Source organism: Heloderma suspectum, chromosome 1, assembly GCF_057233095.1.
Source record: "Heloderma suspectum isolate Gila_16-S chromosome 1, 16-S_ref, whole genome shotgun sequence".
Classification (NCBI taxonomy): Eukaryota; Metazoa; Chordata; class Lepidosauria; order Squamata; family Helodermatidae; genus Heloderma; species Heloderma suspectum.
Window position 1 is genome coordinate 379,316,149 of NC_139458.1, and position 27,666 is coordinate 379,343,814.

At 42.8% G+C, this 27,666-nt stretch overlaps 1 protein-coding gene across 4 annotated transcripts in view; it reads left to right on the forward strand.

The window, feature by feature from the left end:
* Positions 1 to 27,666, forward strand: part of TJAP1 (tight junction associated protein 1) — a 61,502-nt gene that overhangs the window by 12,145 nt on the left and 21,691 nt on the right. For 2 of the 4 annotated variants that reach the window (XM_084828425.1, XM_084828427.1), the window contains exons 2-3: positions 20,278 to 20,379; positions 25,501 to 25,552. The gene's annotated coding sequence lies outside the window, so the exon portion shown is untranslated. The remainder of the gene's footprint in view (positions 1 to 20,277; positions 20,380 to 25,500; positions 25,553 to 27,666) is intronic. The other 2 variants (XM_084828423.1, XM_084828424.1) reach the window with 1 other exon arrangement.

Consider the following 27,666-nt stretch of genomic DNA (forward strand, 5'->3'; position numbering starts at 1 on the left):
AGGCTGGGTTTCGAAGAGGCAGAGGAACTAGAGATCAAATCACCAACATTCACTGGATCATGGAGAAAGCAAGTGAATTCCAGAAAAACGTCTATTTCTGCTTCATTGACTACGCTAAAGCCTTTGATTGTGTGGATCACAACAAACTGTGGCAAATTCTTAAAGAGATGGGAGTACCAGACCACCTTACTTGTCTCCTGAGAAACCTGAGAAACCTGTATGAGGGTCAAGAAGCAACAGTAAGAACTGGATATGGAACAACCGATTGGTTCAAAATTGGGAAAGGAGTACGACAGGGCTGCGTATTGTCACCTTGCTTATTTAACTTATATGCAGAGTACATCATGAGAAACGCCAGGTTGGATGAATCACAGGTCGGAATTAAGATTGCCAGGAGAATTATCATCAACAACCTCAGATACGTAGACGATTCCACCCTCATGGAAGAAAGCAAAGAGGCTCTAAAGAGCCTCTTGTTGAGGGTGAAAGTAGAGAGTACAAAAGCTGGTTTGAAACTCCACATTAAAAAAACGAAGATCACGGCATCTGGCCCCATCACTTCCTGGCATATAGAAGGGGAAGAAATGGAAGCAGTGACAGATTTTATTTTCTTGGGCTCCAAGATCACCGCGGACAGTGACTGTAGCCATGAAATTAAAAGACACTTGCTCCTTGGGAGGAAAGCTATGGCAAACCTAGACAGCATAGTAAGTAGCAGAGACATCACCTTGCCAGCAAAGGTCCGTCTAATCAAAGCTATGGTTTTCCCAGTAGTAATGTATGGTTGTGACAGCTGGATTATAAGGAAGGCTGAGCGCCGAAGAATTGATGCTTTCCAACTGTGGTGCTGGAGAAGACTCTTACGAATCCCCTGGACTGCAAGGAGGTCAAATCAGTCCATCCTAAAGGAAATCAACCCTGAGTGCTCATTGGAAGGACAGATCCTGAAGCTGAAGCTCAAATATTTTGGCCACCTAATGCGAAGAGAAAACTCCCTGGAAAAGACCCTGATGCTGGGAAAGACTGAAGGCAAAAGGAGAAGGGGATGGCAGAGGATGAGATGGCTAGATAGCATCACCGATGCAATGAATATGAACTTGAGCACACTCCGGGAGAGAGCGGAGGACAGGAAGGCCTCGTGTCCATGGGGTCACGAAGAGTCGGACACGACTGAACGACTGAACAACAACAACAAACCATTACTGCTCTGACTGAAAGCCTTAAATCTAATGTAGTTTGCTATACGTCGCCTCTGCTGTTGAGACAGTCTGTCTGTATCCTTAAGGAATTTTGTTCTGAAAAGTTTGTATGCTTTGAAAAAATTAGCAAACAATTTTGTGGCATCTTGAAGACTTTATTGTGGCATAGGATTTCATGGACTAGAGCAGTGGCAGGCAACATAGTGCCTGTGGGCACCAGTGCACCCCCAGATTCCGTTCTTGCACCCACCACAGTGCCCATCCCCTCCCACTTTCTTTTTCCAATTAACACATTTTCTAACTGGCAGCTGGGATCACTGTTGGTGCTGAAAACTCTGGATTCAAAGGAATTGTGTTGGGGCCCTGCCTTGTATTCAGTCATTTGGGCAGGTACTTGTCCTTTGCCACACTTTCTGTGGCAGCTATTTTGTGGTGGTGGTTTCCAGGATAGTTTCTCAAATTGCCAAATGTGCCCATGACCCTAAAAGGTTCCTATACCTGGACTGGAGCCTACTTCAGATGCATGGAAGTGATATCCTATGCATGTGTATGGATGTGAAAAAATTATTTGTAAGCCTAAATGTATACAAGATAAGCATAGTAACTGTTCACAATGGCAGTAATAGGTGATAACAGAATGTTTCTAGCTTTGCTGTGCTAACTTAACACCTGCAGTGGAGAGGAAACCATTGTCTCTATGGAAGCCTAAATAAATAGTATCAAATGTATTGATAAATTCTAGTTCAGCAACGGTGTGTTGGAATTTCCCTTTCTTTTACTAAAAAATGATGACTATAGGTGAGCAGCAGAGTGTCCTGGGAGGCTAAAATACTCTTCCATTGTTTTCTGTATGTTGCCATTTTTTATTTGTATGCTATGGGGGAAAGGAGCAAAAGAAGCACACATTTGTAGGAAGGTATTATGGGAATGTTTGCTTCTGCATTCCTTCTAGGTCATCTGATAGTGGTATTTCTTTTCAGAGAATCATCTGCCATTAAGTTTGGGATAGGTGTTCAGCCATGTGCATCATAATGCTAGCTAGGATTAAGCAAGATCTCGGCTCAGGTAGGCACTCCTGAAGCTGTACTGTTGGTGCTGAAAATAAGCTGAGTCTTCGGTAAGATTTAAAAACTTGTGCAGAGTTTGTTTGTAGCTGTAATCTTTTCCCCCAATTTTTAGTTGTTTCTGAAAAAGTTCTAATAGGATTTAGTGTAGTTAGGGCCACAGCTGGGTGTGGAGAACATATTGCCAGGTAGTATTTACTACTAGATTGACAGCCTGCAATATAAATATTAGTTCAAACATGAGCTTATATCAAAACTCCGCCCATGCAAGGAGCCAGCAGTCTTCCTGCCACGCGCCATAAATCGTTTACGGTTTGCTCATGCCAGTGCATTTGAAAAACAGCTGCACACTGGGATTAGCAGTTTGTAGAGGGCCTCTGCTGAGCTAAATTAGGGCCTACTGCCCTGGTTGTGAATGTTGGTAATGGAGAGGGTGAAATAGCAGAAGTGTTTCTCTGCACCAAAAGGCTATTAGTTTAGGGAATGAGGGTGGGGAATTGTGTAGTGTAGGGGACTGAGTAATGATGTTCTAGGCTGTTAGAGTAGCTATGTGCTGACATGCTTCTTGCTCATGAACTGAGTTGGAATGCCTGATCGTTGGCTGCCCTGCATTGTCAGGAGATTAGACCCTAAATGAAACCAATATGTCATCAAGCTGTTCCTGCAGTGTAGCAAATATGCAGGTAGATACAGAATAGGATAGGTAGAGAGCAGGAAAGTTTCTATGGGGCTGCTTCATGCTCAGACAGAACAGTTTGTCACCATTTCCAGATACTGGGAAAGAGACTTTATCACAATATACTATTGTGTGATTGTTAGATATTCCTTCCACCCAGGTACTCTTTTCTCATTATCTGTATGGGACATCACCCCTTGGATATCTTAGGGAATGCCTATTCCCATGTGGACCTCCCTATAGTTTAAGATTAGCTGACGAGGTCCTGCTATAAATTCCATTGCATTTAGAGACTATATTAGTCTCCACAAGAAGCAGGGCCTTGATTGCTGCTCTGGAACTGTGGAACGTCCTTCAATGGCTGTGCATTTGGTCCCATCCCATCTGCCATTCTGCAAGCAGTTTAAAAGTGCTTTTGGTTGCTACTTAATTTTTTTGTTTGCTGTTGCTGTTTCTTTTCTTTTAAAAATTGTTTTAGTTCTATTTTGTTTTCTACTGCTTTATTTGATTGTAAACTGCTTTAAAACTACGTGGTGAAAAGCAGCATATACATTTGGTAAATAAACTATTGATTGAGCCACAAAAGAAGCTATGTCAGATAAATACTTATTTCTCTTTCATTATCCTCCAGAGCATATAATTTGTACAATATTCAGCTCTGCAAACATTTGCCTTTTGGATACTATTCTTGTCCTGCTACAACTAAATAAAAGCTGTTCATATCTTGCACAGAAACTGAAGCTGAATTTATCTGGTTTGTATTCTTAATCTGGTGTAGCATTCAAATTATTGGTGCTGCTGCAAGTAGCCCCCTTTTTGGCTAGATTGATGTGTCTCAAAACACATCTTTCGCTTGCTGTGTTTTTATCAACCAAGTACAAATCTGGCCAAACTGCATTGCACTGTCGGAACTTTGCCCATTAAGTATAGGAATAAAAAACATGACAGTTGGATACTGATTTGTTTTATTTTTCCTGTGATATATCCCAAACAGGGAAACTTGGTTCTTCTATGGGTCAGTTTGCCACAACCTATCAACAGAAGTACACGTGTGCAGATGAGCGAGTGTAAATTCTTGTGATATGATAGCTGTTGTAGACTTATTGCTCTACATCAGTAGTATCCAGTTGGGGCCATGTGCACGTGGCCAGCCCCATTGGGCCCTGGTCCATGTGCACCCAGCCCTTCCATCTCAGCTCCATGCACAGCAGTGTATAGGGCTTCTGGGGGCAAACTCTGCTACGAATGAAAAAGTGCATTTCTGGAAGGGGCACGATGGGCCCCTTCCAGAAACCACTGTTTTCGTTTGTGTTGGAGCTTGCCCCTGGAAGCCCCATATCGCGGCTGTGCACAGACTGGGGCCGGTGGGGCAGGGCTCACCATGCATGCATAAGCTCCTGTTAGATACTACCCCATAATTCTATGTCCCCCCTCCATGACTTATCGAAAGAATGCTCAATAAACAAATATATGCAGATTTGGCTAATTTTGCATAACTGCCACAGTGTTGAGATTACTCTGCAGAATTTGTAATTTTTTAAGCTGTCTATACAGAGGCTCATTAGGTAATCATTTGGGGAATCAGAAATGAGTTGTGGACTTGTGACTTTCCTCTCCATTTCCTGTTTAGCATGAACCATGGTTTGCTGTGCTGTCAATCAACAAATTGCTTACTGCTGTCTGCTTTTTCTCCAAATCAGAATTAGAAACCTACTTCAAACTGTGATTTCAGCTTCTAGTTTGGAGGGGTAACCACAGATTGCCAATTTAGACTTTGCAATACACTGTGATTAGTGCTAAACAGAAGACAGAGGGAAGTTGCATGCAGGAGAGGAGGAGAGAAAGCAGAAGTTGGGCTCGTTCATGGTCTTCCAAACCACAGCTTTGCAGGATTGTCTGAATATGAGCTACAGACTCGTTTATAATGTCCTTTCACTTGACTCTCAGAATTATTTTTCACAATTCTGACACTTGAGCCAAATAATTATCTTTAGGATACATTACTAATTCAGCCCTTCACAGATGTGCACGCACGTGTGCGCGCACACACACACACACACACACATACATACATACATATATATATATATATATATATATATATATTAAGGTCCTGTGTGTGGCTACTTCTACTTGGCTCTACCATATTGAAATCCCATTGTTCTGTGTCCTCTGTTAGCTCAGTCGTATTGAGGCATTATTTCTTTTGGCCCTGTTCAGAGACCATTTTTGTAGGCATAGCAACATCTTGTGCATAGTGATCCAAGATGTTATGAACAAATGGTCACAAAAGGCTGAGGACCATAGCCCTAGGTTTACAGGGGGGATGGTGGCTTGGTTGTGTTCACTAAAGGCAAATATGTGCCCTTTCCAAATATGTAAGGAGGAGCTGAGGGCTGCCTACATAGGGTTATGTCATTTTATCCTTACAACAGCCCTGTGAAGTAACCTAGGTGGAGAGAGTAATGTGCTCAAGACTACTCAATGAGCCTTGTGGCTGAGCAGAGATTTGAAATCCATATCTGCCCAGTTCAATGCTCTATTCACTATACACCTTGTTGAAATTTACATAAAACTTGCATGTGTACAGTGAATGTCAAGCCAAGCTGTGACTGGTGGATGAGTTGTGTTGCTCATGCTGAAGGAATAGCACCTAAAGTCAGATTTGCCAATAAATTTTGGCATTGAAACGTCGTATTTTCTGTATGATTTCTTCCATATCATTGTGGTTTCTCTAGCTCCATTCCATTCTTAAAAGCTGGATAGCCAGTCAAATGCAATGAATATGAAGCAGTTAGGAAGAAATGCAGTGGGAAGCACATGCTTCCTGCGGTCAAAAGGCTTGTTTCATTCTAATAAAAGGGCTTTAAATACTTGGCAGTGTTCTCATTAGTGCTGGAGAGGGGGAATGTACTCTGACCAGTCAAATATAATTTTCAAAACTTTGGTCAACTTTCAAAAACCAATGTAAAATATATTAAATTGTGCTCCAATATTGACTCGGTTCGCACGTTCAGGGTAGCAAATCATGAGTTAATTAACTCACAATTTACTGGGTATATGTGGAGCGCACAAGGCATTTCTGGTTTGAAAACAACCTACAAACTCACTGTTCATAGGTTGCTGTGTGATGTGTGAACCCGGACACTCTAGGTGGTTTATGGGTTAAACAACCCAAAGTTAATCTTGAAACAAATTGTAGGTTTGTATGTGTGTCCTTATTTTTCATCTTGGAGACAAATTTAAAAACAGTTTCAGAACTGGTCCAGAGAAGGCAGAAGTAGCGTCAACACCTATTAATTGCAGAGTTGTTGAATAAGCATTTGACTCTATTCTTAAAGGAGGGATGAGGTTTTTGGCTAAACTGCTGGAAACCTGGATAAATTGTCTGAACATGGCCTGAAGTAGGACAGTAAAAACATATGTGTGAACTGTGGACAGTGATGACACTATTAAACTGCTCATATGATTTATGATATGTTACTGTTTCTCAATTTTTTTGTATGTGGCTGAGCTTACTTCATTCATCTCTATGTAATCTACAGGCAACCTCCTCCTCTTTGGCACACTTGAATAAGAATTGTAGAGGCTGATCTATGGGGAGCTGATCCTGTCTTTCAGCAGAACTCTTAGATTAAATGGCCTTTAGGTTCTTTGATCTGAGAGATTTCTTCAGTTTCTGGTATGAAACCCTGTAATATAAGCTGAGCATCCTAGATGTTATGGCCAGAAAATACCACTCTGGCAAACAGCCATTTCAGGGTCATTGTTCTTTGAATGCAGAGAACGTTGCTTCAGACTTCATCTCTGGCTTCTTGTGACTGCAGCATCTTTGCCTATGTGCCATGTTTTGCTTTCAAGAAACAATTGAGGGATGGGCTACAAATACAATTTTTTTTAGACAGAAATTCAAATATATTTTTCCCCTTTGTGTTCCCAAAAAACCATGAGGGCTAGTAACTTTAAAAAGAAAGCCAAGCTGTATGGCCTGGAATATAACAAGATTCCACAGGCTGCTTGCTCCCAGGTTAACCCAATGAGTCAATCAGGTTTCTTACTTTGTTTGTTTAGAATTCTCTGGCATACAAAGCATGGCTTGTGAGTGAGATTTATAACTCTCTCTCTCCTCCTGCTGGGTGTTTGCTGCTGCTGTTGGAAGTTATGCCCCCCCCATCAGAAAAATCTAGTTTTACATAGCTTTCTGTTTGAAAGGCAGTAACCTTGTGTTGGCCAAAGAACTATGATCTGTCTGTTTCAAGGGGTAGTATTTTGTCCCGCAGCACCTGTGTGTGTGTATGCAATCACAATTATGGTCTTTGTTATGGGAGATAATTCACTGTTGCCCATGATAATTCTCAGTTTGTTGTTGGCTAGTTCTTATATGGCAACATTTCGGAAATATTGGGAGAAATTTTTGGAGTGTGGAGGAAGACAAGGGAGTGATGATAGGTATATAAAGTAGAGCTTAGTTCTCCTTGTCTTACTCTTTGCCCAGCTGTATATAGTAAGTTAGCAGTACGTGTCTCTTCTTATTCTCATGAAAGTAGACTTTGTTCTCTGGAGACTGCTAATCATGCCCCATGGGGGTGTAATCAGTTATAAGGTATTTAATACATACAGGCAGGAACAGGCTGCCTGGCCAGGCTGGCAGATTGCAACACTACAATTATAAAGGGCCCTTTTCCCCCGCTCTGCCCGCCCACCAGTGGCAGGATGAGGGCTATGCCCTGAGATGCTGTAGAACATACAAAGAATAAACGTGGGCGGGAGCGGGTAAGCTGCAAAGACACCTCCTTTGCCTGCCTGCTGCCTTCCTGATTATCTGAATGCAGGGAGAATTGCAGCCTTCATAGGCAGTGCTGCTGAGACTCGTGGAATCTGGAAGCAGTTGGAAAGGGGATGGGTTGCTGGTAGAAGGGCTTTCTCCCTTTCTGCAGACCCTAAGAGGGCTTTTCTTCATGGGCAGTGCTTGGAGATGAGGAAAAATATTTCAATATAATGCAGGAGAATGGGATTTATATTGCATCTCTCTATCTTTTGGGGTGTGAGTCTTGACCACCTTATAGTCTGTCTTAACCTCGTATTGTTTGTCTTGGTATAAGCTATGATGGTGTTATTTTTCCTGCCCATTTTCAATTTGTAGGCAACTGTTTTTCCTTCACTTTTCATTAAAAATGTGGTAGAAAAGGTTCTGCAAGTTTACAGGTGCTCTCTATCCCTTGATCATTTTTGGGGAGCCAAAGAGCATGGGTTTGTTGAAGAGTATTAAACAGTTGCACTGTAAAACGGAATAACCAAGGTGTGAGCTGTTTGTCTTTGCTTTGCAATAAGACAAGGTCTAGACTGTCCCAACCTGCTCTTACTCTCAGATATGGCATTCTAATTTAAGCCTTCTGCCTGTAAAGGGGATGGGGCATGAATTCTCTAGGCTGGACCATTTCAAGACAGTCCTGGATTTAAGTTTAGCCCTTTTGGGGGGCGGGATGGGACGAGTGGGGTTCTGTTTTCAATTCCAAACCAGCAAGTCTAAAAACAGAACATGTGTGAGACAATTAAGAGGGAAAGCATACTCTTCAGCTTGATCCGGGCTTGTCAGGGAGGTTGGCAGCAGCACTTTTTGAAGTAAAGGTTCTCCTATTTCAGTAATGTCCTTTAATTGTATATTATTAGTGCAGTCCGTTCATATTAGCCCTGTGTGATATGGACAGCTGCTTGTACTTGACAAAAACAGGTAACCATTTGGTTTTGATGGAGTCATAAGGTTACTTGTTCATATTGTCCACTACTGCTGCTGCTGCTGCTACTACTACTACTATATGAGGTCATTCATACCAGTACATAAGGGTAGTGCAATTGGCTCTGCATTCATATCGCTTGTCTTCACAACATCTCTGTAATGAGATGCAGTAGTATTTGTTTAACAAGTGGGCAATTAAGACTAAGCTGTAACATAGCCAAGGAGGCCATGTAGCTGAGCTAGAATTTCAACAGCTCCATTTGGAATAATTTTATATGTTGATTCCCAGAATGTATGATTACTTTTGCTGAGGAGAAGCAGAATTAGAGAACGCTTATCTGGAGATGCTGTGTGTGTATTTGCATGGCATGTGTAACTCCACCCTGTGGAGGCTGGTTTTGAGAAAAGGTCCTTTAAATGAAACTGACTAGGCATCTAAGACCTTTGCCTTGATATCTGAGGCTTCCTGATGTTGTTGCAGGTGGCTGTGAGGAAGAGTTCAGCAGAGCAGAAATCAGATCAGCCTCTGCTCACTCTGGAAGTGTATCTGTGTGAGAGGGTACTGGGGTGGAGTGGAGAAAGAAGGATGAATGTCCATGCAACGGGGTGGCACTCAGGGTGGAAGAAGAGATCAACATTACAATTCACCAAAGGTTAAAGCGACCCCTCACTGGCTTTGTACTTCATAGTTTTAAGTATAGGAGTCCCTTTTATCTTACCTTTGTTAAACTGATATTTTACAAGTTTGCAAACTGGTGATTTTGAGCAAAGGCTGGATGCGGGGAGCTTCTTCCATATGTCTTAAAACTGTTCTTTGCTCCAAGTATTCAGTAGCTACCCAGTTAATGTTTGTATTTTTGTGTCTCCGAAGATTGCATTATCTCCTGTTATAATTCCCCTCCTCGCCCTATTTCTTTTGTTTCAGTGAACATGTTGGAGGCTCCAATGCTCCCCTGTCTGGGTTCACAGCTGAGGCAGTGGTGGAGGTCTGTAGCTGGCATGTTTGAAGGCAATGCAGAGGACACGTGGGCTTGGCTGCTTGTTTTTGTTCTTTGCCTTGCGTGGAATGCAGTGTGTTTGCCTTTCTTGGCCTGTGGTTTCAGCCTGCATTCCTGTGTTTAGAGTCAGCGTGGAGGCAGGCGGCGTGCTGTTCATGCCCTGTGGCTACGTGCTTTCAGCTCCACATCAAAGGTGTGTTTTAGTGAGTAGCTTGTGCCATTCCTGGCCACACCTGGTGGCCTGCAGGCACGCAAGTAGGCGGGGCCTGGCGTGTGTTTGCAGACATTTAAGGTTGATTTCTACTTGTGAAAGCAGAAGAGTTCATGTTAAACAACCAAAAGAGTCAAATCCATGGTAACTGAGGAACTCCCCAGGGAGAGACAGTTGCTCTAGGGGCATATCCTATCGGCAACACCACCTAAGTACCTACAACACAATAACTGTTGGCTGTTGCCTTCAGTGGACTAGCTTTTGTGCTTAATTTTTCTCCAGAAAGGTCAGTTGAGGTGGGTTCACTCCTCATGCTATTGGCTGGGTGCCTCCTGACCTGTTAGTTGCTAGTGCTGTCAAACTGTATCTTGTGCTAACTGAGTTTTATTCTCTGAAATGGGGAAAAGAGTGGCTGTTTTTCCTTAGGATACTTCTCTTGTTCCAAACTGAGTGCTGCAATGCTTTTCTGGATGTACAAAAGCTGCTGTCTAAAAGAGATGTTGAGCTCAGAGGTTTCCAAATAAGCAGTACTGTCTTTTTCCTTCTACCTTCTTAGATTTACAAGTCTCATATACCTAAAGTAGCCATCCCCAACCTGGTGCCCTCCAGATGTTTTGGACTACAGCTGTCATCAGCCCCAGTCAGCATGGTCAGTGGTAAGGGATGATGGGAGCTACTGTCTAAAACATCTGGTAGACACCATGTTGGGGAAAACTGACCTAAAGGATGTACATATTTTAAAAGTGCACGTGATGGATGTCACTAGATCCCTCTCCCAATAAGGTCAGAAGAGCCCATCTCCTCCCATTGGCAGGCCTCTTAGCACGTGGTAGCTACAGTTGGGTAGTTATCTCTGTCTAGTAACATTCAGAATCGGTAAAATAATATCCTGTATTAGGACCAACCAGTGTTCACGGTGCAGTATGTGAGTTTTTGAGTTTTAATGGTAGGCTTATCGGAGGGTACATATTCTTGGTGCAGGTCCATTACTCAATATTGTGTGAGAAGCACTTATATTTTTTGAAGCTGTGTCATGTATTTGTGCAGAGAAGTATGTGGGATGTCCCTAGGGTAATGCCTGAAGGAGTGGGCTGGTTGTCCTGGGATCATGTGTGGAGTTGTAAGTATTCTGGACAATACTTGTGGGGCTGAATAGCCAGGTTTGTCTGTTGTAATGCATCTTCCAACTCGTTCTGACCTGTCCCACCAATAAGTAGAATTTGATACCTGTGTTTTCTCTACCCTCCTACCCACTCTAACTTGCTTGTGGTGACAGGCTGTTCTGAGAGCCTGTGGGACAGCACCCAATTTTAAGCAGACTTAATGATAATGGAGGAATGGGGGCTTGATCTATTAAAATATATATTTGTCAGAATCCCTGTAACAATAGTACTATTCTCTGGCTAGAGCTAAAGCTCCCTCTCCTGGGGGAAATTTAGCATGACAGATTTGCTTCACTGCAAACTTCATTTAGGTGGCAATCTGTTGACACAGTGCCAAACTACATGTTACATACAGTTGTGTATTTCTTTCCCCTGACTTTTAACACCAAAAAACAATTGTGTAAGCTGCCATCAAGACCATGAACCTCCATCACTTCTTGCTGCCTCCCAGCACCTGCTGCCTGAGCCAACAACCTCACTCTGCCTGATGGTACGGTCGGTCCTGATCCCCACCTCCATACAGGTAAAGCATGCACAGGAACGACTGTGTGCATGAAAACTTCACTTTTTAAACTCATAGTTAAATTTAAGATCTTTTACTATCCCATGAGCATTCTTAGCTAAGACATGCATACAGGAGAAAACATTCCACATGGACAGCAGTGTATTTAATGCCAGACACAATCACAGTACCATCCAATATAATTTGTGCATCTATGAACTCATGAAAACAAATAGCTTCATGGCATAAAGGAAGGAAAATACTAAGTGTGCAAAAGAGTAACAAATTCTGAGCAATTTTTTTCTTTGTGTGCATGGTTGCATCACCATTCCTTTCTTGGATGAACCATTTTGACAGATTAACTGAAGATTCTTAAAGTGATGAACTATGTTCACTTGTTCACTTTAGCTAACAGAGCCTCCAGCTAATCTATTAAATTCGTTATTTAATGAATAAGTAAATATTTAATGCTCACACACCTCATAGGCAGGAAAGCAGCTTTGTCTGCCCAAACAAAGAATTAAGAGCACCTGCCCATCTTCCACTCCCAAAGACTGCTTTTCACTTAAAAGAACAGTCATGGAAAAGAAACATACACCGTATGCATTGCATTCTTTTGCCCATAATTTACTTGGATTGTCAAGGTTTTTTGATAGAACCCTTCTTTGCTGTCCCCAGCACAAGTGTGGTAGTTACGGTATATCTTCCTAGTTTTGATAATAAAGTGCTACAAAGGGAAACAACAGACCTATTAAATGAATAAATTTGAGCATAGTAAATGTCGTTCTTGAATCTGGGCATGACAAAAACGTGTTTAGAATCCCTGGGACTTTCTGAATTGCTGCTCTGTTATGTGCCGACTTGCACAGGCTACCCAACCCTTTCCTTTCCTCCTAGGCTGTGAATTATCTGCTATTAAGGACAGTGAATACTGAACAAAATCCAGTGCCCATTTACACATACTTCAGGCCCACTGAAATCAGTGGGGTCTAAGTGCATCTAACTCTTAGGATGATGGATGGTGGTCTCTGTGCATTATGGAGTATCATTGCTGAGACCAAATGTTTGAGGAAAATAAACGGTGTTTCTGTAAGATATTTGAGAGTTGAACATATTGGTTGAGGCTCTGAGAAAAGAGGCAAACCCTCAAGCGGGTAATAAGGATGATGTTTCTTTCCTGTTGAAAAAGAATTCTAGAATAAATCCAACTGCCTCTCAAAATATTTTGATTGTCTTTTCTCTCACAGATTCTCCTTGGAATCTTTCTCTGGCAAGTGGTATAGGTGCTTAGATGGTGGGATCTGAAACTTCCTCACTGGCCAGTGTTGAAAATTTCCGTCCTGAACCCAGTGTGGGAAATGCACTGGCCCTATCATCCCCCTCCCCACCAAAAAGTTGGGTGCCTCTTGCTCAAACCAGTTCCCAGTGTCCTACTTTTTTGATATGCTCAGATCATGACACAGAGGTCATTATGAGGTGGATAGGCATTGGTTAGCTGATGAGCAGAGAAGAGTTCCAGTTCTCTCACCAGTCCCACATGCATTTACCACTCCTGCTTCCCATTGCTGAGACTGTTGCTACCAATAAAGTAAAAGGTGAGGCTAGACCTGCATTCCAAACCCGACCCTGCCTGTTCTATCCCTTAACCTTAAGAGAACATGACCTGCAGTGCTGGAGCAGCTTTCAGAGTCGGGCAGGGGGAAGGACATTGTTCTTATTCGGGGCTTCTGTCAGCGGTGGTTGGCAGCACAGTTTCAGGGAGCTATCCATATGTATGGGCAAAAGTCAAAAATATGTCTTTAGGGTGGGGTTTAGATATGCAGACAACCCAGTTACTGGAGAGGGGGCAAGTTTTGCCCCCCAAACAAACAACAGTGTATTCACAGTCTTCCCCAGCCTAGTGCCCTCCAGGTGATTTGGATGAAAACTTCCAGAATTCCTGACCACTGGCCATGCTGGCTGGGGCTGATGGGTGTTGAAGTTCAAAACATCTGGAGGGCACCAGGTTGGAGAAGACTGGTGTACCACAGTGCAGCTGTTTGCTTTGGCTCATAGAATCCAATGAGAGCTACCGAGAATTGAGTAGAAGCTCTGTGCATATCCCCACCCTGAACTCTCTTAGTGTGCTGAAATTTGGGGTTTCTAAGAAGTGATGAAGTCCAGTTCTGCACATGCAACACAATGAGGCAGTAGAATGAACTACATAACTTTGGGCTGCTGATACAGGCTGCTGATGGAGGATAATATTTATGAATCTTCTCCAACATTTAAAACTCCCTGCAAAGAGAAAACTAGCCAGCCAACAAGGCTGTGTGAGCCTTACTCCCTGGTGTGTTAGTTTTCTATTTGTTGTTGTTCAGTCGTTAAGTCGTGTCCGACTCTTCGTGACCCCATGGACCATAGGACGCCAGGCCTTCCTGTCCTGCGCTCTCCCCCGGAGTGTGCTCAAGTTCATATTCATTGCATCGGTGATGCTATCTAGCCATCTCATCCTCTGCCGTCCCCTTCTCCTTTTGCCTTCAGTCTTTCCCAGCATCTGGGTCTTTTCCAGAGAGTTTTCTCTTCCCATTAGGTGGCCAAAATATTTGAGCTTCAGCTTCAGTATCTGTCCTTCCAATGAGCACTCAGGGTTGATTTCCTTTAGGATTGACTGATTTGACCTCCTTGCAGTCCAGGGGACTCTTAAGAGTCTTCTCCAGCACCACAGTTGGAAAGCATCGATTCTTCGGTGCTCAGCCTTCCTTATAGTCCAGCTCTCACAGCCGTACATTACTACTGGGAAAACCATAGCTTTGATTATACGGACCTTTGTCGGCAAGGTGATGTCTCTGCTTCTTATTATGCTGTCTAGGTTTGCCATAGCTTTCCTTCCAAGGAGCAAGCGTCTTTTAATTTCATGGCTACAGTCACCATCTGCGGTGATCTTGGAGCCCAAGAAAGTAAAATCTGTCACAGCTTCCATTTCTTCCCCTTCTATATGCCAGGAAGTAATGGGGCCAGATGCCATGATCTTAGTTTTTTTAATGTTGAGTTTCAAACAGCTTTTGCACTCTCCTCTTTCACCCTCAACAAGAGGCTCTTTAGATCCTCTTCGCTTTCTGCCATTAGGGTGGTATCATCTGCATATCGGAGGTTGTTGATAATTCTCCTGGCAATCTTAATTCCGACCTGTGATTCATCCAACCCGGCGTTTCTCATGATGTACTCTGCATATAAGTTAAATAAGCAGGGTGACAATATGCAGCCTTGTCGTACTCCTTTCCCAATTTTGAACCAATCGGTTGTTCCATGTCTGGTTCTTACTGTTGCTTCTTGACCCTCGTACAGGTTTCTCAGGAGACAGGTAAGGTGGTCTGGTACTCCCATCACTTTAAGAATTTGCTGGAGTTTGTTGTGATCCACACAATCAAAGGCTTTAGCGTAGTCAATGAAGCAGAAATAGACGTTTTTCTGGAATTCTCTTGCTTTCTCCATGATCCAGCGAACGTTGGCAATTTGATCTCTAGTTCCTCTGCCTCTTCGAAACCCAGCTTGTACTTCCGGTAGTTCTCGGTTCACATACTGCTGAAGCCTAGCTTGTAGGATTTTGAGCATCACCTTGCTGGCTTGTGAAATGAGCGCAATTGTGCGGTAGTTTGAACACTCTTTGGCGTTGCCCTTCTTTGGAATTGGAATGTAAACTGACCTTTTCCAGTCTTGTGGCCACTGTTGAGTGTTCCAAATTTGTTGGCATATTGAGTGCAGCACTTTAACAGCATCACCTTTTAGGATTTTAAATAGCTCAGCTGGAATACTGTCATCTCCGCTAGCTTTGTTGTTACTAATGCTTCCTAAGGCCCACTTGACTTCACTCTCGAGGATGTTTGGCTCAAGTTCAGTGACCGCACTATCATGGCTATCAGGGACATTCAGATTTTTCCTGTATAGTTCTTCTGTGTATTCTTGCCACCTCTTCTTAATCTCATCTGCTTCTGTTAGGTCCCTGCCTTCTTTGTCCTTTATCATGCCCGTCCTTGCACAAAACGTTCCCTTGAGATCTCCAGTTTTCTTGAAGAGATCTCTAGTCCTTCCCATTCTATTGTTTTCCTCGATTTCTTTGCATTGTTCATTTAAGAAGGCCTTCTTGTCTCTCCTTGCTATTGTCTGGAACTCTGCATTCAGTTGGATATATCTTCCCCTTTCTCCCTTGCTTTTCGCTTCCCTTCTTTCCTCAGCTACTTGTAAAGCCTCATCAGACAGCCACTTGGCTTTCTTGCATTTCTTTTTCTTTGGGATGGATTTCGTTGCTGCCTCCTGAACAGTGTTACGGACCTCCGTCCATAGTTCCTCAGGCACTCTGTCTATTAGATCTAATCCCTGAAATCTATTCCTCACCTCCACTGTATATTCATCAGGGATATGATTTAGGTCATACCTGAATGGTTTAGTGGTTTTCGCTACGTTCTTCAATTTCAGCCAAAATTTTGCAACAAGAAGCTCATGATCTGAGCCACAGTCAGCTCCAGGTCTTGTTTTGACTGACTGTATAGAGCTTCTCCATCTTTGGCTGCAAAGGACATAATCAATCTGATTTCGATATTGACCATCTGGTGATGCCCATGTGTACAGTCGTCTCTTGTGCTGTTGGAAAAGAGTGTTTGCTATGATCAGCGTGTTCTCTTAGCAAAACTCTATTAGCTTTTGTCCTGCTTCATTTTGTACACCAAGGCCATGCCTGCCTGTTATCCCGGTGATTTCTTGACTTCCTACTTTAGCACTCCAATCCGCTATGATGAAGAGGACATCTTTTTTTGGTGTTAGTTCTAGAAGGTGTGGTAGGTCTTCATAGAACCGATCAACCTCAGCTTCTTCGGCCTCAGTGGTTGGGGCATAGACTTGAATTACTGTGATGCTGAATGGTTTGCCTTGGATTCGTACTGAGATCATTCTATCATTTTTGAGATTGTACCCCAGTACTGCTTTTCCCACTCTTTTGTTGACTATGAGTGCTACTCCATTTCTTCTAAGGGATTCTTGCCCACGGTAGTAGATATGATGGTCACCTGAATTAAATTTGCCCATGCCTGTCCATTTTAGTTCGCTGATTCCCAAGATGTCGATGTTCAGTCTTGCCATCGCATGTTTGACCACCTCCAGCTTACCTTGATTCATTGATCTGACATTCCAGGTTCCTAAACAAAATTGTTCTTTACAGCATCGGATTTTCTTTTCACCACCAGACACATCCACAGCTGAGTGTCCTTTCGGCTTTGGCCCAGCCGCTTCACTCTTTCTGGCGCTACTTGGAAATACCCTCTGCTCTTCCCCAGTAGTATATTGGACACCTTCCAACCTAAGGGGCTCATCTTCTGGCGTCATCTCTTTTAGCCTTGTGATACGTTCCATGGGTTTTTCTTGGCAAGAATACTGGAGTGGGTTGCCATTTCCTTCTCCAGTGGACCACATTTTGTCAGAACTCTCTGCCATGACCTGTCTATCTTGGGTGGCCCTGTATGGCATAGCTTATGGCTTCACTGAGTTACTCAAGCCCCTTCGCCACAACAAGGCAGTGATCCATGAAGGGGAGTTTTCTATTTACATGATGCTTATTAATATGGTAGCATTCAAGAGTGATATCCCCTGCCTGTAGTCTGAAGAGATGTAAAACCTATTCTGCCACTTTAATACTCTTCCACCTTATTCCCATGTCATTCAGCTGAATATGTAGATTGAGCTAAAGAGTATAAATGTTGGAAACTGGCTATTAGATGTTCCCTTGCCTTGCCTGCAGTGAAATATGAAAATATTTTGAGATGGAAATTTTCAGAAAGCAAATACACCTTGATAATATGGTTAACAATTTAGATTAAATTGAGATGACATTTGATTAGATTAAATTGAGATGAAACACATGCTTCCCCTGTCCATACAGTCTGATCAAAGCTTGGCAATTGCCCTCCTCATTGGTAAGTAGATGGGAGCTTTCCAGAGCAAAAAGAAAAAAAGATTAATATCTTTGTTCCCTTTCACTACAGCATGCTTAGTTCAGTAGAAATGACAGTAACCAGATTCTTCTGAGTGCTGCTGCAGGATTGAGCAGGGTGGGGGGAGCTCCTTTAGGGAGTATGTTCCCAAATAATGATGACTGAATTTCTTTCTCTGCTGCTTCTTTAGATTTGTAGAAATAATTTTGCTACAGAACCAGGATACTGGTAAAGGCAAGAATAATAAAACTTTGTGGAGTCCAATTTAATATTATATTGTACTGAAATAACATGAAGGCCCAGAATTTGCAATCCATATCCTACAAAGTATTATTTATCTTGATTCAACTTATATCCCAGCTTTAGAAGCATAAAACATAGCAGTTTGCATTTGTTGTGATCCTGGCAGCTACCAACTTGCTGTCTTGGTCAGCGTGTTCTCATATTCTGAAATAAGTAGTGTAAATATGAGGAAAGTACGCTTCTGCTCTCCAAACTGGGCATAATTAAATTGGCTAAGCTCTTTTGAAAACAACAACAAAAACTATTTTTGTTGCCCCTGAAGATTGCCTCTGTTTCTTAAAATCCTGATTATCCAAATGTTTTAACTTCCTATTGTAACCTGTTTTTTATCCACAGCTATGCAGCAATACGATGAATCTGTTTGTATTCTCGAGGCAAGCTGAGTGATGTTGGGAACAGTGGTAGTGTGTGTGTTGATAATGTTTGCAAAAGGCTTTAGGGTCAAAGGTGCTGAACAAATGTAAGACTGTAATCGTCAGTGAAGGGAAATAATAATTTATGAGTTTGTTTGGGAATGGAAGCACATGTAAGTTGAGAGCTGTTCTGAGGACAAGAGAAATGTGGGTGCTCTGAAAGTGTTTTTTAAAGTATTTCCCTGGGAGAATATGAACTGTTTTGTATGGTTTCTTCCCCCATGCTTCTAAATGTGTAGCTTAGTAGCCAGGTTGTTCAAGGGCTCCACTAATGGTTAATTTTCCTAAAGTCAATGAGATTAAAACGGTTTCTTGTTGGGCTCAGTTTTTAATGGCCAGTCTGATCCCTTGAGCTGGGATCTCCTTTGTTTCTAGTCATTTGTATGGGACGTGACTTCTGTGTAGTGATCAGTGAGTACCCTGAAATCCCGTCTGCACTCAGTGGAGTCAGTCTAATACTGCTTAAGCTTACTGAAGAGGGTAATATGTGGAAGTTGTAACTTGTTTTTTTTTACAACTGAGGTATGAATTTCTCTCTCTGCAGCATTTAGCTTGTTAGTATGAAAGAAAGCCACAAGTTACTTCAAAAACACATTTTAATCCTTCTCTCTGAATCTGAATGGGAAGATTTAATACTCCAGTACTGATAGGGCAAGGCTTTTTAAGCTAGTTAAATATTCCTCCTGCAATCATCACTGTGAGTGAGTTTAAGTTAAATGTAATTTGTTGTTAAATTCTGTTTGTGTTTGGGCCTAAACTTTGAGAGAGCTAATTTTGTGAACTTTTTTTTTTTCAACCCTAATCATGGGTAAGCTGTGATTGTTTGTGCACTGGTGGCCATCAAACCAGAACATCAAAAGAGCTTTGAAACATTGACTGCTTCACATGATCCATAATAGCGTGACTTAGCGCTGGCGTTTCCAATGTGGTGTCTCTTGTGGTGCCTGCCAACTGTAACGCCCCTGCCCCTCCTGATTTTTCATTATATTTTTTTAGGTTTTAATTGAAAAAAATAACTGGGAGGCTAGTATACTGCAAAGCAAATTGTCAGCCTCCAACTTCGTGTTTATTTTAAAGAATGCCTCTGAGTTCCACGTCTCTCAGCCTCAACAGTTTGTCTTCTGTGAAATGAGTGTTGGAACAGAAAAATGTAGGTTCAAAAGAGTGGTTTTGGAGCTCAGACCCCATCTCTGCCATTTTGTGAATGGGCAAGCCTCTCATGACAGCCATGTTGTGAGTGCCCATGACACTCTCAACATTCCAAATGTGTCTACTGACCCAAATAAGCTGGGGACACCTGTCTTAGAGTCATCATGGGACCAATCCAGACAATAACCTAAGGGGAGGGTGATATCTTACATTCACACGGACTTACCTTGCTTATGAGTAACAGACAAGATATTTAAAAAACTGAATTTTAAAGCTAAACTGATTAAATGGTCTGGCCCAAAGTTGGCACAAGTGTGGCTTTAAACTTAAAAACCTACTTCTCGTGTGAGCTCCTATTCTTTAGTTGCCCTTAGAAAGGATTACTTAAAACTGAAGAAAATATCAAATTTTATTTGTTTGCTGCTTGCTATTCACTTTTAAGGGCATGCCTCCTTCTCCGCGGCAGAGTAAGAGACACCAGTTCTGAAAATCTCTGCACTGGTTCATTGTAAATTAGGTTGGGCTATTGTGACTGTTGCCAAAACTAACAGAGATAGTAGCATAATGAACATATCTGCATAACTTATAGAAGTCTTCTGCCCCAAAGCAAATGCTTATTCAAGAAATACATCAAGCAGTTTAATACCGCTGCCCCTGGTTTGGGAACCAAAGGTTGGCTTGCCTTGAATGCCTTGATCTTTAGGGGGATAGTTTCAAAGACCTTTCCAGTGTGCTGTGGAATTGTGGCTTAATGCTCACGTTTACTTCACTGGTAAGAAAACCTGGTAAGAATAGTCTGAGTTTACTGCTAACTGTGTTCTTGTACGCAACTATGGTTTTATTTGTGTGTTCCTGTGTGTCAAGCTGATTAACACCTCACACAATGTTTCCTTTCTCAGGTTTCAGGAGTTGCTGGCCAGATGCTGTTGGATGCGGTCAGGAAACCACAGACTCAGAGTCGGGAGGACAAACATGTTTGGACAGGACATCACTCTGGGTCTGTAAGTCCCTTATTTTATGAGAGGGCCTACTTGGGGATGTTATGAATGCTTGCAAGGGTGTCACAATGGTGGCATGAAGATTTTGTTCTGGAGTGAGGGGAAGAGCAGGGAAAATGTATATAGTGGGAGCAATGTGTGATTTGTAGAGGAGAATGTATCTGGTAGATGAGGCAATCAAGGCAAGGACAACAAAAAACTAGAAATGGGGAACTATATGAGGAGGTTGAGGATTTATTTGCTTAGAGGTAGATGTGTATTCTTACACTTGGCACACATTGTAAACATGGACTGGGCCCTTGTTGTATAGAAGTTCAAATAGATTGTCTTCTAATTCAGTATGTGGAAATCATTCTGCGCTAGTTGCACATTGGAGGTTACTAGTGAACAGGAACTAGTGGACTTTGTGCTTTTAAAAAACCAAACCAAAATCCTGTGCCAAGGAAAGCCACTTTTTCAAGCAGAAAACCTGAATTTTGTGACCTGTGTATTTGCTGCTTTTGCATAATATTCCAGAAGGGGGCAAAAAGAGTTATTCAGGGCATTGGAGATATCAACCATAGTTGCTTGATATCTGGGAATATACTTGGCTCCCCCTGGCTTCAGAGATCTCACCAACCCATTGTTCCATATTCGTTTCGTTTATAAGATTTATACCCCACACCTTCAATAAAAATATACTCCCAGTATGGAGCATATAAACACATTAAAACTGATCTAACAATGCAGAGAAATAAAACAACCCAATAACACAACAACGGAACAGTAGCAACATCAGAGGAAAACAACAGCATCAGAGAGCCAGCTAAAACAGCCCAGTGTTTACAAATACCTGGGAAAATAAAAAGAGTTTTGCCTGGTGTCGAAATGTCATAAAAAGCTAGGTGATGCTCCCTGCGGGGAGTGTTTCACAATTGGGGCAACCATGCCGCAAGCGCCCCCTCTGTCATTGCCATCCACCTAATTTCAGAAGTGGGGGCATTCAGAAAAAGGCCTCTAATAAAGATCTTAACACATGGAGAGATACATGTAGGGAAAGACTGTCTTTGAGGTACGTGGATCCTAAGCCATAAAGGGCTGTAAAGGTAAGTGCCAGCACTTTAAATTGTGCTCAGAAATGGGCCAGCAGCCGGTGAATCTGTTTTAAAAAAACTAGCATGACTGGGCTGGTCCCAATTCGCAGCCTAGCAGTTGTATTCTGAACTAACTGAAGTTTCCAAGAGGTCTTGAAAGCCCCCCCCCCCCCTTTATAATGCATTGCAGGAGTCAAATCTGGAAGTTACCAGGCTATGGGTAACTTTGGACAGACTACCTCTTTCCTGGTTGGGCCACAGTTGATGTGGTAGCTGTAGCTGGAGGGAAGTATTGTCTGCCCCTGGACACATCAACACTCCTAAGTTGCAAATCTGATCTTTCAGGGGGAGTGTAACCCTGTTTAGGGGCCGCGGTGGCTTAGTGGTTAAGACGCTGAACTGCAGACCGGAAGGTCGGCAGGACAGCAGTTCGAGACCCGAGTGCCGCGTGACAGAGTGAGCTCCTGTCTTCTGTCCCAGCTTCTGCCAACCTAGCAGTTTGAAAGCAAGAAATTGCAAGTAGATAAATAGGTACCGCTTCGGCGGGAAAGGTAACAGCGTTCCGTGCACCTGGGTGTTCAGTCATGCCGGCCACATGACCACGGAAGCGTCTTCGGACAGCACTGGCTCTTCGGCTTAGAAACGGGGATGAGCACCGCACCCTAGAGTCGGATACGACTGGTTGGGGACGCCTTTACCTTTAACCCTGCTTAGAGCAAGTTGAACCCTACCCCCACAGTAGTTGAACTGCTTACCAGCAACACTTCCATCTTGTCAGGATTGACAAATTTATTGGCTCTTATCCAATCCATCACTGATCCCAGATACTGATTCAGACCTTACACTGCCTTATCTAAGCCACATGAAAAGAAGGAATTGAGCTGTGTGTCATCAGCGTACCAATAATCTAACAAAAAAGGACAGACAGCTCACCAAACACATTAATTGATTGAACTGCTGGAGTCTTAAGTTGGAGTATATATGAGTGTCAAAGTGCATAGCAAGAAAGTCACAGTGAGCACTAACAAATCCTCCTGGCTGCTTAGGATGGAGAAGTCATGGACCACCTGGGGAAGCTCCACCGGACAGCGTTATGCAGGAACAAAAGTGGTGATAAAGTATTGTTTCTTTGCTGCCATTACAACCATAGAGTGGGGTTGATTGTGAGCATTACTGTGTTTCACTGTCACTGTAAGTTTTTTTTCCACCTGCGTTTAAGTTTTCTCCCTAGCACGCCATCACCCCAACTCCCTTGTAAATCAAGGAGCTGAATAGGCTTCAGAGAGTGAGGGTACTTAGGAGCGGTTGTGTCAGCCATCTGAGTCATCTCTGCATCCCAAAGAGTGACCAGGGTTTTAATAGGTGCCCCAGCCGTATCAACAGGAAAGGGATCTCAGAAATCACTTGGATTCCATTGGGCTCCAGGGGTTGGCCATCCTAATAAGCCCATTATCCATATGGAGCCTAAACCAAACCAGGAAGTGATTTTATCATGACAATTGTTCTCATGCTTGTTTGTCTTCCCAGACATGAGAGCTAGGAACTTGCTTCTTTTTAGGTTCCCTGGGATTCTTTGTAAGATTCTTGAGATACTGAATTCTGCAACGAATGACAATTGTTGCAGTTTTTCTGTGCTTGCATTCAGCTGCAGAATACGCAAAGTCCTGCTTGTGAGCCTCTTTCTTCCAGTGTATTAGTTGCTACTATGCTGAGAGTTAGTCTGTATTTTGGGACTTTTCCCACTCTATTGGAGAAGCACAGATCTAGTTATTACTTCGCAGCCCAAGAGCAGAATAGCTGTGCTGTTGTGAGGTTGTTTATTCTGTACTAGTTGAGGCCCGAAGAAAACGCTGTAGTAAGGAAAGGGGCCAACAAGCTTGTTGGGGCAGGGCTCAGTACCACGGCATCTCAAAGACTTGTTTCAGCAGCTCTCTAGCCTAGCACAAGCCCTGCTGACTTCCTGTTCCATTAACTTTGTTTATGGCTCTACTTAGGGTGTGGAGCTTTTGTAAGCGCAAAGTACCAATCCCATCTCTAAAAGTGGATGTCATAGATAGGGGAACGTGGCTGGAGGACCGGGGAAGAATTAGCAAAGCATCTTACCAGATTGCTTGAGTGTTTGGTTTGGTTTGCATGCAGTGACAATCCAGAGTTTGTTTAAAGCCTGGGTTGTCATGAACATGGCAGTGTGCTGGTGCCCATATCCAATTGCTCCTGCTGTGAGCTGGAGCTTCTAAACAAGCCAGGGATGCTCCGTCCCTGGGTTGTTTAGCTTTGAATCTGAACCCGGATCTCTGGTTTTTGGGGGGAAAGACAAGCCAGAGAAATAACCCATAGCTTGTTATAGGGCTGTTTCTCTGCTTCGTCTCTCCCCTGACTGGCCAGAGCTCTGTGTTTGGATGCAATGCTAAACAACCAAGGTTGTTTAGCTGCAACTCCTGCTCATAGCGGGAGCGAACAGGCAGAGAGCACCATCACGCTTACCCATTCCCAACAACTTGTTGTGACATGTGAACTGGGCCTCTGAGTGGAAATGGTAGGTTAGAATTTCTTTCTGTGACCCATTGCTATGCCTCTCTGTTCATAGTTCTCTGGCCTGTGTGGAGTCTAATTGCATTGGTCCCGTGCCTGTACAGCTTAGGGTCATTCACTGTGAGCTGGATATGGGAGGGAAGATCCATGGTGACAAAGCTGTGCGGGCTTTTTCTTAAGAATATAAAGGGCCATCACTTTGGTTAAAAAGGGGGGGATTCTTTCCTTTAGTTCAAAAGTACATCTTACAGAAATAGTGGACTTCGTGGTCTGTTTCATGAGAATCTGCTGCTGCCTCCATTTTTTTTAACTGAGTATTTATGGTTCAGTATTTTAATTCTGTTTTCTGATTGGAATAGAGCCTTCTGGATATGCTGTCTTGAGTTGGGATGTGGAGGCACTGTATTGTGGTGGTTTTGTTCCTACTTGGATAGTTGATTCCAGAAGGTGGTGATGAGATACTATTGGTCTGTTCTGTAGCTGTTTTGGTACAGTGTTCTGCATTCTTTTCAACATCTACATGAAACTACTGGGAGAGGTTATCCTGAGATGAGGGCTGTGGTGTCACCAATATGCAGATGACATCCAGTTCTATCTTTCCTTTTTCATCTAATGCAAGTGAGGCAGTTGATCTGAACCAGTGACTGGGTAGAGTAATGGACTGGATGAGGGCCAATAAACAGAGAATCAATCCAGACAAGACAGAGGTACTGTTGCTGGGTGGTCTGGCTGAGTGGTGTTTATCCTGTTCTGGAGAGGGTTGCTGAGCCTTTAGAGGCGTTCCCTCTAAAGGGCCAGGGTTATAGTCTGAGTGATGCTCTTGGATCCATCGTTATCATTAGAGGCCACCAGAGGTGGCTCAGAGCACATTTTATCAGCTTGTCTGATAAACCAACTACAACCCTACCTACCTGGACAGAACTAGCCTTGTGTCAGTTATTCATGCTCAGATAAGCTCCTATTTGGATTACTGCTATGTGTTATGTGGGGGTGCCTTTAAAAATGGTCCATAAAGTACAGCTAGTCCAAAACAGGGTGGCTAGATTGTTAATGGCGACTAGATTGTTAATAGGGACTGATCGATATGATCATATTATGCCAGTACATTTCCATCTTGGCTGTCTGTTTGTCTCCGGGCCTAATTCAAAGTGCTGGTTTTACCTTTAAAGCCCTAAATGGGTCAGGTTACCTGATGGAGCATCTCCTCCCATATTTACCTGCCTATACCATAAGGTCATCATCTGAGGCCTTTCTCCAGGTACCCCCATCAAGTTTCCTAACCTTCCAGGTTATAACAAAAGTTTTCTATCATGTTGAAAATTTACAAACTGAAGAGTGCCTTAGAGCCCTGTCTGATGCACAGAATATTCCTAATCATCAATCAAGTGCTGTTGACCAAAGATGCTCCAGAACCTGCATTGGCATGAGTACTTGGAAGTGATGCACATTCCTCCATCTGGAAGAGAAGGGATGAAGATGGTCTCCATTGTAAGCTGTCTTTGTTTTGCTCACCTTTTAGGTTGTTGGATTGAGTGCCTTCTTCATGAGGCTTCAAATCAGAACCCAGGCTGGTAAGTACTTTAGTGCGTCTATTGTAGACTTAGGTATGGAGAATGCATACAAGTTCCTTACAGCCTCTGTGTTGCACCTCTCCACATATGACCCTCCTTCAGTGAGATTAGTCAAGGAGGTCTGACCCAGTCCCCCCTAAAGGAGGGAGATGAATCTAGGAAGCTGCCTTACACCAGGTCAGACTATTTGTCCATCTTGCCCAGTATTGCATACTCTGGCTGACAGAAATTCTTCGGGGTCTCCAGCATAGGTCTTCAACCGCACCTGCTATATGTTCCTTTTAATTGGAGAGTGAACCTGGGACCTTATGCATGAAAAGCATGTGCCATGCCACTAAGCTACAGAGCCTCCTACAGTAAGAAGCATTGGGCACAGAGCAAGGCCTTCTGAAGGTGGATTCCCGATTACAGGATACATTACTTTAGAGCGGTCTCTTAAAGGCTACTGTTACAGACCACTAGAAAAATTACAAGTAATTTCTGTTTAAATAGATTTTCAAGGATATACTATGAAATGTTAAATTTGTAGCCAGTTTGTGTGTGTGTTCTAATGCTTGCTGGTATATGTTTTTAATGTTTTTATGTATTGATTTTTGTAACCTTCCTTGAATAAAGGAGGGTAAAATCTTTTAATACATTTGATGCTGGGGAGGAGGTAGCAAATGGCACATACATTCTTCTAGTACTCCTATGAGTCATAAGGCTACTTACTAGTTGTCTTGCAGAAGCTGTTGGTAAGCTCCATTTGATTACTATTCCCTTGATAACATGGTAGCAGCAGATGTCATCTTTGGTACTGTAGGTCCCTGCTTTTGAGTTCCAATCCCACAGATATGTCTTGGTTTGTGCAGTGTGATGCTGAAGGGAACAATGGTAGCAATGGATTGAACTAGGCTGTTCAAGCACAAAGGTACTGTGGCTTCTTCACCCAAATGGCTATTTATTTTATAAGAGCCCAAGTGCATCACGTAGTGAAATTTCTTAAAGAACTTGTGTTTCTTCTCTTTTTTTCTGACTTACCTCTTGGTCTGCTGTTACCAGTATTACAACAGGCTGGATCTTGAGGGCTACAAAGCCCATCATGAGTAGTTTTTTATTTCATGTTGGCTCAAGGAAATGCATTCCTTGTACAGGAGGAAATAGACAAGGAACTGCTTGCTTGAAATGAAGGCTCAGCTCCCTTCAGCAAAGTGTTTCCTGACTTACTGTACTCTGGCTCTGTCTGTACCTTCTGCTATTTCATACTGCTCCTTTAGCATAGTCTTTTCTTTTTGGCCCCTTCTGTCCTGACTGAATCTTGTTGTGAACATCCTTTGTCACTTTTCTGCAGCGCCTAGCATACTGTTTGCACTAGATACATGTGTCAGTAGTAGTCATGCTTGGTTCTGTTACATGTAATCAACATTAATTCCACCATAGTGCTTAGGAACTGAAGCCAAGAATTGTATAAAGTCTACCACAAGCAAGTTCTACTTATAGTCCTCATCTCTAGAAAAGTTTCAGGTGCTGTCTAGTTGGTGAGAGTGCACAGGACAGCATTCCTTACATTCTTATAGCTACAGTAGGAAATGCTGTTTGTAGGTGACATGGTCTGTGAATTTTCCAGGGGTTATAGGGACTTAAAGGCCTAATGGACACCTTGATTCCTGGTCTCTTGTATACCATAGAGTGACTCTCATGGCCAAGCTTGCCTGTCTGATTTCTGGAGGGGTTTGGACACTTCTTGTCTTGTGTTTGCTGATGAGTTTGTAGTCCTGGCTGACAACAGCTTGAGCAGCGCTGTTGGCTGCTATTTTACCTACATACACAACAACCAGTGTCGTGAGACACATCACATCAGTCCTGACTAGCTCCCTGTTCCTGTTATATACATGTTGCCTCTGGCAGATTCAGTCCTGGAACCAGGTGCAGGCAGATGGTATTAGGTCTCTTGGTTTTTTAAAATTTGTTTTACAGAATGTAGATCTGTGTTGCTGAAGCCTGGCCTATTGTAGTTTTACTGCATTTAAAAATTGTGCTTTATGATTGTATTTTACTGTTTTTTATTGTATATTAGGTTATACTTATTGTTCACTGCCCTGCTATCTGTTAAATGAATGGTTTATAAACACTTT